We start from the raw sequence: 11,899 nt of genomic DNA on the forward strand, positions 1-11,899 counted from the left end.
ATATGGAATCAGACTGAATGGCTCTGTTAGAGCAGCCACCTCCATCCATATAAGGTATTTGGCCTCAGAGGCAAAGGGGGATAGGGCTCTTCAACCTTTAACAGTTACACAAAAGAAAGTGTTCTGGCCAATGTGGCATGGAAGGCATACCTGATGAAATTCCTTTTTTTAGCTCACTGTTAAAAACAGAGAAGCCCTGTTCTTTTTGCTCCTGGCTATTTTAGCTGCTGTGGAACAGAAGCAGAAAGGTTGCTGTAGAGCTCCTGTCCAGTTTATAGGGCTTCTCATAGGGTCACCATCTAGGTAGTTCTGATTTGAACGAAGCATTGAGGTATGTTCTTAAATGAAGCAACTTTATGTTCAGTGCACTTCTGGGTGGAAAATGCAGAACTCAGAAAAGTTACTTTTTAAAATAACAGCTCCCAGAAATCCCCAACCTGGCTGTAGGATCTGGGAGCTGTAGTCTTTAAACAAACTTTTCCAAGCTGTGTGAAAAAGTACACTCTCCCCCACCCACTCCCAAATTTCCCAATGGTGAAATATAGGCTGATTGGCATGAGAGAAATACCAAAAATAGGATCTATCTGTGGAACACATGTTGTATCCCATCTGCTATCAGCCCCAATATTTAACCCAGGATTGCGCTTGTCAGAAATTATAATGTATGTTTTGGGACTAGCCTGGGTTCCTGCCAGGAGTGATGGTGCTTAGTAGGCCATTTAACTTCAGCTCACACCTCCTGTTGGTTCTTCCAATGGAAGTTAATTCTGTGTTTCAAGCCGCAGGCTGTTTTTCCCTGGCGCTATGAAATCTGCTCTATGATCTCTGTTATGGTAGATCTGTGTTTAACTGCAGCAGAACTCTAAGTCGGTATTTCTGTTCCCTCCGCTGGGCTGTTTTGCTTTTGCTCTCTGAAGTACATTTTGCCATTTCTTCCACTCCCTGTTAATAAATAACAATGGATAGAATTGTTGCTGTTTACACAGGAGAGGCAAGATTTGTATTGTTGGCTGCCTATAAAAGGGAAGGGTTGCAGTGATGGGGAGAGAAGGCTTGCATTAATTGTAATGGTTATTTTCCCAGAGAATTGCTATAATAACTAATAAAATCCAGGCAAGAAAATCTGCTAATTTCAAGCTCTGTTAGGAAGTAGTGCAACTACCATGGGGACCTAACATTTCTGACAAACTGGGGGAAATGATTTTTAGGTTCTTGCCGTTCACCACATCTGGGAAAAGCAAGAGAACAGGGAAATTAAACACCTATATTTTCTTCTCATGCCTCTGAAGTAGCATAAATTTTGGGGGGCCTAACCAAGTACTGTAATTGTTATTTTTGTTGTGGTTGTTATTAGCCAGTTTGGTTTGGTGAGTGGTGTGTTGGTAAGGTTGCCACCTGACTAGAAAAAAATTGCTTGACCTGGCCTTGTCCCATCATCAGCAACATGATTTGCAGGAGTCAGGAGTCCATCATTTTCACAGCATATGCAATAAAGATTATCACATGTCTATCAAACTGTTGTTAAAGGTACATTGTCAGTGTTGTTGTTAACTGCTCTTGAAGAGACCCCAACTCATAGTGACCCTGTGGATGAGACATCTTCAAAAAACCCTGTCCTCCACTGCTCTGCCCAGATCCAGTAAATTCATACCCGTAACCTCCCTAATTACATCTATTCATTTAGCATAGGGTCTACTTCTCTTTCTATTGCATTCTACTTTTCCTAGCACTATTGCCTTTTCCAAAGAGTCATGTCTTCTTATGATGTGGTCATAGACTACATGCCTGCAGATAAAGTTGTTTTTCATGGCAAAGGAGCCCTGTAGGGAAAAAAGTTAGCATCTCCAAAGGAAATGGCATTCAGATCATTACTGACTTAATTTCCCAGTCTGCAGCACAGAGCCATATCCATTTCTTTTACACATTTCCAGCTGCTTTGACTGAGACTGCATCACGCCTCCTTTTGCTTATCTTGCACACCTCATTACCTCTTATTCCCTTTTAGTTGCAGTGAAACCCCAGAACAGTCCTAGTAATTCCAATAGTTAGGAAGGAGGGATTGTCTGATAATTTCCTAGCAGACTGACTGGCCATTTATTAGTTATGTGAGGAGCATCTCTCCTGCCAAAACTTAAAGCCCAACTTGGAAAAGAAATACTGGTATGTGGCTCTTTACCTATCTTTACCTACCTTGCTATGCAGCTGTTAAAGATGCAGGCCAATCCAGAACAGGCACACAAACATAAAGACAGTGGTACCATCTTTAATATTTAGAGAAAGTATTGCCAGGCAGCAATCCAAAGATTAAGAGCCAGTGTGGTGCAGTGGATTTAATATTGGATTAGAACACTGAGTGACCAGGACCTGAATCTCTACTTAGCCATGGAAACCCACAGGGTGACTTTGGGCACTCTCTCAGCCACAGAGGAAGGCAATGGAAACCTCTCCGAGGCCTCATTGCCACTACAAAATAAAATTGTTTTTGAGTTGAATTGATGAAGCGATTTAATGCCAAATAGACGTTCACACTATTTGAGCCATGATCGAACCTACCCATTTCAATTTAATCCATTTCATGTTCACATTCAGCAATGGATCGATTCAACATGAAGTTGCCTCACAGGAGTGACCGCAACATAGGGAACCGATTCAGATCTGCAGCCCATTCACACTAGCGCTGAATCGATTTATTGCAAAAGAAGGGGGGAATGCCGTGGATCTGGAAGAACTGATTTAAATGGGTTTAGCGCTGGAGCCTCCTTAACAAACTGCACCAGAAATTTGGTGCAAGTGTGAATGAGGGCCATTTAAACTGGTTCAGATCAGTTTGCAAACCAGTTTATGTAGTGGGAATAAGGCCCGAGTAAATATTGCCAAGAAAACCCAATGATAGGTTTGCCAAATATTGGAGTCAACATGAAGGCACATAGCAAGAGCAACCCAGATATTCCTCTCTTACTATTTTTTCTACAGGTGACCATCCACATTTGTGGCTTTGACTTTAGGGGATTTGATTATTTGAGGTTTTGCTTAATATGTTCTCTCTAGGAATCTCTAGGTCCTCCAGCACTACTCTGAGAGAAATTGACCATAGAATTGTGCTGGACAGCCTAGAAGTTCCTAGAGAAAATTTATAGATCTTCTTGACGTTTGTAGATCCTCCAGCATGATTCTGTGATTAAACTCTGGCAGATATTGACCACAGTGTTAATAATAATAATAATAATAATAATAATAAGTTATTTATATACTGCCTTTCCAGGGATCAAGGCGGTTTCACAACATAGCACATATCAACAATAAAAACCATTAAAAACATCATAATAAACAAATCATACAGTAAACAATCTCACGCTAGCTCAACAATGCTGCTAAGAGGGAGAAGAAGAAGGGGGTACACTGGAGGACCTGGAGATTCCTAGAGAGGTGATCTCTAAGGTGAAAAGAATAGTGCTTTTTCTACATTCATGGGAGTCCTTCACTCCTAGCCCCAGTGAATGTGGAGGGACCACAGTACTCACATTTCCCCCATCTGGCTCCCCCTCATTTACTAGACATTTTCTCTGTGCCGAAATTCAGCAAGGGATGCTTTTCAGAGAACAGACGCAAAACTTGACACCTACTCTAATGGCTGTAGATAAAGTTGTACTTAAGAAAACAGCTTTTCAAATAGTGACCAGAAAAGAGAAGAGGGGGCATGGTGGGGAGGGACCTGAGGCTCTCCAGATGTTGGACTACAACTCCCATCATGCCACATCATTATGGTGCTGGCTAAGATTGGGAAAAGTTTTCATCCAGCAATGCCTCGAGAGCCATAGGCTGCCCACCTCTGTGTTAAAGAGATGGGTTCACACCTCAACAGGGAAACAGAAATAGGAAATAGAAGCTCGTTTTGGTCTAATATGCACTGCAGGAATAATGCAGTCTGACAATGTTTTAACTGCCATGGCTCCATCCTATGGGATCCTGGGATTTGTAGTTTGTTGTGGCAGCAGAGCTCTCTGACAGAGGAGGTTAACTATCTCACAAAATGACAAATCTCAGAATTCCACAGCATTAAGCCATGGCATTTAAAGCAGTGTCAAACTACATTATTTCTGCAGTGCAGATTAGACCTTTGTCCGATTAGACAGCAGATTTCCAACTAAGAGGAGAGTATCCAGCTTGCAGACAGACAGTCCTTTTACCAGTGCTTTCATTTGAATGTTTTGAAGCCTTCTTTGTGCTTTTACCATTTGCCTTTGAGAAATAGTAAAAAAAATAATGACACTTTCAGATCATTGGCTTCTTATTCTTCCCTTCTACTTAATTCCTTTAACAGCCCTAAGATGCAAACACCTACAAGGAGGGCTTCTCTCCCTCCCTCTCTGCAGCACAATTGTGACATGAAGAAACAAGCTACCCCCCCCACCCACCCACGTGTTACATAAACAAGTTACATAAACCCCAGATCTGGATACAACCAAAGGCAGAACTGTGAATTCACCAAAGGGAAATAAATGGGAAATCTGTTAATAGTTCATATCTGAGTATTCAATTTCAAAAGGGTGGAGGAAAGGAAAAGAAATTTTTTTTTTTTTTTTTATTAATCTTTATTAAATTTTACTGTATATACAAAAATGAAAGAAGTCAAGCACATTTCTATTCAATACGCTCATACATTATTCCGTTACTCTTCTCTCTCTTCCCCCCCACCCCCCTTCCCCCTCTATTAGTCTTGTGTTGCTGAACTCTTAGCTATTCTTATTAATTCCTCATGAAGTCCTTCAGTTATTATCTCTTTATCTCTTATTTACCCTTACTCTTCTGCTTAGTTACTAAGACTATATTTCCATACAACCTTTTCTTTCTCGTTCTAACAAACCAAGTATTATCCCTTCACCCTACTTAATATATACTTATTCTATATGTTTACTATATATTTCTCTATGTTGCTTATTTATTTTTCTATCTCTTATCAGATTGGTATATTTGCAGCAGCCTTGTCCAAGTAACATTTCCTTCTTCATCCTCTTTTTCATTTAATGCCATTGTTAATTTATCCATTTCCCATATATCTAAACTTTTTTCTAGCCAAATCTCTATATTTGGTACCTCTTTACTTTTCCATTGCGTTGCTAATGCTATCCTTGCTACTGTAATCAAATATAATATGGTCTTCTTTTCTTTCCGTAATTCTTTATTTTCGATTATATTCAGCAGGCACATTTCTGGAAGTAATGGGAACTCCGTTTGGGTTATTTTCGTCAGGATCCTATGTACTTTATTCCAAAATTTCTTAACTACGGGGCATGTCCACCACATATGATAGAAACTACCTATACCCTTTTCACATTTCCAACACAATGCTTTATCTTTTTTATATATTTTTGCTATTCTGCTCGGGGTAAGATACCATCTATGTACCATTTTATAGTAATTTTCTTTGATGTCCATACAAAGTGTAAACTTAAGATCTTTCCCCCACGCTCTTTCCCAGCTTTCTAATTGTATGTTATGCCCTATATTTTGTGCCCACTTCACCATTCCTTGTTTTATATAATTTTGTTCTAATTCCAACTTTAAAAAGATTTTATAAAATTTTGCTATCTTTTTCCCTTTCCCATCTCCTAATATTATATCTAATTCTGTTTTTTTATCTGTTATACCATTTTGGTTCTCATCTATTCGATACCTTTCCCTTAATTGGTAGTACAAAAACCATGGTATATTGTGGCCTTCCGCATTTAAATTTTCCCTTGTTTTCATTATTGCTTTACCTTCCTCCCTTTTCAATAGATCTTTATACCTTAGCCATGCCTTGCCCTCTATTTTGCTTCTTTGAAATAATGCCTCATGGGGGGACACCCAATCTGGTAATTGGCTATATATTTTCCCTTTATATAATCTCCAGACCCTCCATAATGATCTTCTTATAATGTGATCTTTAAATTCTTTATTTAATTCCACCCTTTCTAACCATAAATAAGCATGCCAACCGTATCTTAGATTAAAACCTTCTATTTTTAATATTTTTTCATCCTCCAGCTCTATCCATGTCTTTATCCACTCCATGCAGCTTGCATAAAAATACAGTTTAAAATCTGGCATCCCTAAACCTCCTCTCTCCTTCGCATCCGTCAATGTTTCCCATTTAATTCTCGCTTTCCTCCCTGCCCAGATAAACTTTTTTAAATCTTTCTCCCATTCACTGAAAACTTTATTGTTAACTATAATTGGTAAATTTTGGAATAGAAATATAATTTTTGGTAGCACACTCATTTTCACAATTGCTATCCTACCTAGTAAGGATAGTTGTAACTTCGACCATTTTTCCAAATTTTTCTTTATGTCTTGCCAATGCGTTTTATAATTATTATCAAATAATTCGCTATTTTTTTTTGTAATCTGAATTCCCAAATATTTAACCTTTTTCTGGATTTGTATCCCTGATTTTTCCTGTAGCTCTTTTTGTTTATTTTCTTTAATATTGAATGCAATTATTGCCGACTTTTCTTTATTAATTTTTAGGCCTGCTAAATTTCCAAATTCATTTATTATTTCTAGAATTCTAGTAACATTTTCTATTGGGTTTTCTGCTATTACCATTACGTCATCTGCGAACGCCCGAATCTTTATTTCCTCTCCTTTAATCCTAGCACCTTGTATTTTTTCTTCCTGTCTTATTCTATTGCATAATATTTCTAAACATGTTATAAATAGAAGGGGTGACAAAGGACATCCTTGTCTTGTACCTTTATTAATTCTAAATTCTTTTGTTTTAACATTGTTTATTATAATTTTTGCCTTTTGTTCTTTATATATCTCCTCTATCCATGATTGAACATTATTTCCAAAATCCAATTTTTTTAATAATTTTAACAAGAAAGTCCAATTCAAATTATCGAAAGCCTTTTCTGCGTCTAAAAAAAGCATAGCTGCTTCCTTTCCTGGTTTTTTTTCATAATATTCTATCAGATTTAATATTACCCTTATATTTTGTTTTGCTTGTCTATTTGGTAAGAAACCACATTGATCTTCCTTTATCCAGTTCTTTAGTACTTTTTTAATTCTTTCTGCTATTATAATTGTAAATATTTTATAATCTACGTTAAGAAGCGAAATAGGTCTATAGTTTTGGGGATATCTCAAATCTTTCCCTTCCTTAGGGATCAAAGTTATGTTTGCTTCTTTCCAGGTATTTTTCTTTTCCAGGAAAGGAAAAGAAATTAAAGAGGTTGTTGTCATTGCAGCCTGGGATTCAAGGTGAAAATTTATACTTGCAGCCTTATCCCAATCTGGCATTGTCTAGGGCCTCATTCCCACTACCTTTTAAACCGGATCGCAATTTGGTTTGAACTGGTTCAAATGACCCTGGTTTCCACTTAAATTGAATTGCTGAAGCAATTCAGTGGGGGGGGGGGGGGCATGCACCAGACCCATTTAAGCCATGTCTTTTTAATGCTAATTTTTTCTGCATCTTTTCCAATAAATCAATTCTGTGCAAGTGTGAACCAGATGTGGATCAGAATCGATTGAAATTTGCCCTTTGGCCAACTGGAGCGGGCCCATTTTGAATCAATTCATGCATGAATGTGAACCACAAGTGTATTATTTTAGATGGAAAAATGTGATCAGGGCAAATGTAGTGGGAACCACGCTCTGCTGTCAGATTGATCTATTGATTCGGATCACACACCGATTTATCTGTAAGTGGGAATGAGGCCTAGATGTGATGGAACTCAGTATCTATTGGCTCCAGCTAGAATGCCCAAATGCTGGTGATAGACATTGCAGTCTGCCACATCTGCATGACACCATGAGAAGACCCAAAAGACAAAGAACTTGACTTTATGGTGGTCTAAATCCACAGGTGAAGTGGGCGCAGCTTGGAAAGCTTGCATCAAACATGTTTGGTATGGATCCAATCCAATCAGATTCTGTCATTTTTGTGAGCTGAAAAGGGTTAGCTGAGATCTGGATGGTACCTCCAACTCGGTGGTCCCCAAACTTTGCTCTTTTGGACTTCAGCTCCCAGAATCCCAGACTATTGGCCAACATTGCTGAGGCTTTTGAGAGCTGAAGTCCCAAAATCTCTTAAAGAGCACAGTTTGGGGACCACTGTGAGTGTCAGAGTTGTGTAGAGTTTAGCTGAGGTTGGACTGCATCTCCTATCAGAACTGGGCAGAAAAACCAATGATGAGGAAGGCTGAGACTTGTAGTCCAATAGTATTTGGATGGCTGCATGATGATTCCCACCCACAAGCTACACAAACCGCTTCCACTTCTATCCTTGTTTTGGCAATTCCTTTGCAAACCTTTGCCGGGTTTTCCTTTTAGGATAACCAAGTGCAAAAATTGACACCTTGAATTATTGTGCCTTTTAATTGTTTTGCAGAAAAGCAGCTTTCAGACAGTTTAAATGATTATCTTTTGTTGTGGTTGCAGGGAGATTTCCTACAGTCATGGGCCCTCATTTCCATACAATTTTTCTCTTGGGGTGTTCTTGTTTAAATAAAATATGGTGCCCCATAGGGTGATCCTGTTCTGAATATTAGCTGTCCAGGTGCTTGGGGAGTTTCTAGTCTGTATTGCCAAGTTCTAAAGATAGTAAACATGCAGACAGTTAAAAAGGAGGAAGGAAAGGGACAGGGGAAAAAATGTGGTAGCACCTTTAAGACTAGCTGGTTTTTATTTTCTCATGAGCTTTTGTGGCTGTAAGACCACTGCTTCAAATGTAGTACTGGGTGATATTAAGGCCTCAAGCATAAAACTTATGTATACAGTTGTGCAAGGATCCAGAAGAATACAAATCATGATCCTAGCCCTAAATTTCAAAGGGCTACTTAATGTAATACAGCTTCTTCAGAGCTTTACAGTTGTTGTTAATGTGTGAAAGCAATAAATTTGCTTGCCGTTTCCTGGGTTCAAAATGTTCTCTGAGATGATTCCTTTGGTTATATGTGCAGGAGCAGATATTAATACAGGTAATTGCCCTTGTTCATACCTCTGCTAATCGACTGGAATTTGTGAATATGATTCAATTCAGCAGTTAATCTTTTTAGTCTTCTTTTGAAAATTCCTTTTTCAAGGATGCAACCTGTAAATCCTTTACTGTATGCCCAGGAAGGCGGAAATGTTCTGCAACTGTTTTTTGGATATTGCCATTTCTAATGTCAGATTTGTGTCCATTAATCCTCTTGTATAGAGACTGTCCTGTTTGTCCAGTGTAGAAGGCAATTGCTTAATACCACTTAGCCAATATCCCAAGAAGTGTATTTATATCTATGAAAGCCCATGAGAAAACAAAAAAGCAGTTAGTCTTAAAGATGCTGCCACGTTTCATTTCCCTCTCCTCCCTTCTTGCTTTTTATCCTCTAGGAGACCTAGGGCTGAAACAGATGGCTGTATGGGGATGGTTTAACACCTCCCTTTTGAGCGTGGGATTGGGGCCGTGGCAACTGCACACCATGGTCCCGATCCGGCTTTTTCCGGACACAAAAAGAAGCCACAAAATGCCACTCCTTTTTGTGCTGGGTTTTTTGGTGCTCCCGCGGCATGCAGCATATAAATGCCATGCCACCTAAATGCCGCAATGCTACTCACTATCTGGTCAGGCGGGTAAAATGACACTGGCTTGGGGGTGGTGTCGGGGCATGTGCCGTCTAAACACCACACACCCATGCCACCCCCAAGCCAGTGTAATGTGCCAGTCTGTTTTGCCCCTAACCTGGCTACTTCTTTGAAAATACAAATAGGATTTATCAAACTCTTATGAACTACTTTCTGCATTCGGCTACTCTTGTTGTCATGTATTCACCTGGCCCTTGTAGTTGTGTCATGTAGGCCTATGAGTCACAATGGCTAGTGTATTAGACTAGGACTGAGATAAGCTTGGCTTCAGATCCCAGCTTGGCCATCAAGTTCACTGGATGATTTGCGAGGTCTTGGTGTAACTTATCTCACAAGGTTGTTGTCATGATTAAAGTAGGGGGCAACAAATGTCTCCTTCAGCTACAAGGAGGAAGGGTACATAACATCTATTTTGTTAGTGGCTGATACTGACATGTCAACTTATAACAGAAGCCCTTTATGTGTCTTGCAACATAAAAAGTATCATGAGAAGGTCAGATCTTATAAGTAGCAAACTACAATGCTATAAATTTACCTTGTGATATCATGGGCTATGAGTTACTTTTCAAAGGCAATGAAGTAGTCTGGTACAAATCACAAAAGGAGGAAGCCGTCAAAACCAAACAACAAGCAAAATGCTATAAAAGAACAAAACTGCAAAACACATTAAATAAATGATATAATTACAAAATCATTATATACAAAAACAATAACTGTACACAAAATTACATACTCAACTATGAAAAAGAAAAATATACAGACAATACCAGAAATAGTGCAACTTGGCATCACTTTACCTTTAATTCTGGGATTTGTAGTTTTGTGAGATACCTAACCTTCTCTGTCAGACAACTCTGGTGCCATAACAAACTATAAATCCCAGGATTCCATAATATTGAACCATGGCAGTTAAAGTGGTGCCAAAATGTATTATTTCTGCAGCCCTTGAATGGATTTGCTTGAAAGCATTTTAATTCTATCGCTTGGTTGTATTTTAGCAATTACTTTGTATATGTTCTTATTTAGGCTTTTGTAAATGCTTTTAACTGCATTTGTTTTAATTCTTATAAACTGCCTTGAGTCCCAAGGCATAGTGCTTCTGTTACTACTATTACTGTTAAGTAGTAGTAGCAGCAGCAGCAGTAGTTATAATAATGATGGTGGTGATGGTTGTTGTTGCTGGAGGTCTAAAATGGTCACTTCTAGACAAGGTTGGGGGAAAACATGTTTTTTTTTTAAAAAACAAAACAAACCCAAACTCCATTTTTTATTTGTTTGTTTAAACTGGCTATCTATATATTTTTGGTTTAAACCATTCCCCCCTTTGCATTAATATGTAGAACTACATCAATATAGGACTAAATCAGAAAATTAGGTAGCAAAATGCACTTTAGATGTTATGGCCACTAGCTTATGTAATAATTATTCTTTGGTTTGGTTGAACTTATGTTAAATGAAGGATTTGTTTCCAGACAGCATTTCTGAATGGCACTATAAAATAAACCTTTGGATAGGACGAGAAGTCTTGATCTGCATGCTACAGAAGAAACACTGGCCATCTTTTTTTTAATCACCATTTGAAATGAAGGTGTGGACTGTCCTGCTACTAAGATGTCATGGTGGCCACTGATTTAGGACCAAAACACACTGCAGAAATAACCCCGTTTGAGACCGTTTTAAAGACCCTGGCTCAATGCTAGGGAATTCTGACCAATGTCATTTTGTGAGACATGTAGCCTTCTCTGTCAGAGAACTATGGTGCCACAATGAACTACCATTCCCAGGATTCCCTAGCACTGAGACAGGAATCCAGCTAAAGCAGTCTCAAACTGGATTATTTCTGCAGTGTGTTTTGGACCTCAGATGGCTTTCAAAGGGCCTTAGTACCAAACAAGATGTATCATGAAATTCATAACTGCACAAAATACACGAATATGCAGGCCTTGATCCAGGTTAGGAGCATGATAGTGCAAGCTGGGAGCCTCTAACATTTGCTCCTCACTCTGGATCCAGACTTCTGTTTACATCCAAAGAAAGTGGTGCAAATAGCTTTTTCTCTTATTCTCAGCTAGGGAGCACTTCGGGTGCCTCTGAGCAAACGATAAACACCAGGATTCTATAGGATACAGACAGGTTAGTTAAAGTGGAATCATAGAGCTATAATCTAGAATGAGGAACAAAGGTTTATTTAAACAAACAAACATTTTAATAAATAAAATTCTGTAGTGTGAAAGGGCTTCGTATCACCTGTTACAGATTACACTTCTGTTTAATCTGTTAATCTGTT

This window comes from Sceloporus undulatus, chromosome 2 (genome assembly GCF_019175285.1).
Source record: "Sceloporus undulatus isolate JIND9_A2432 ecotype Alabama chromosome 2, SceUnd_v1.1, whole genome shotgun sequence".
Classification (NCBI taxonomy): Eukaryota; Metazoa; Chordata; class Lepidosauria; order Squamata; family Phrynosomatidae; genus Sceloporus; species Sceloporus undulatus.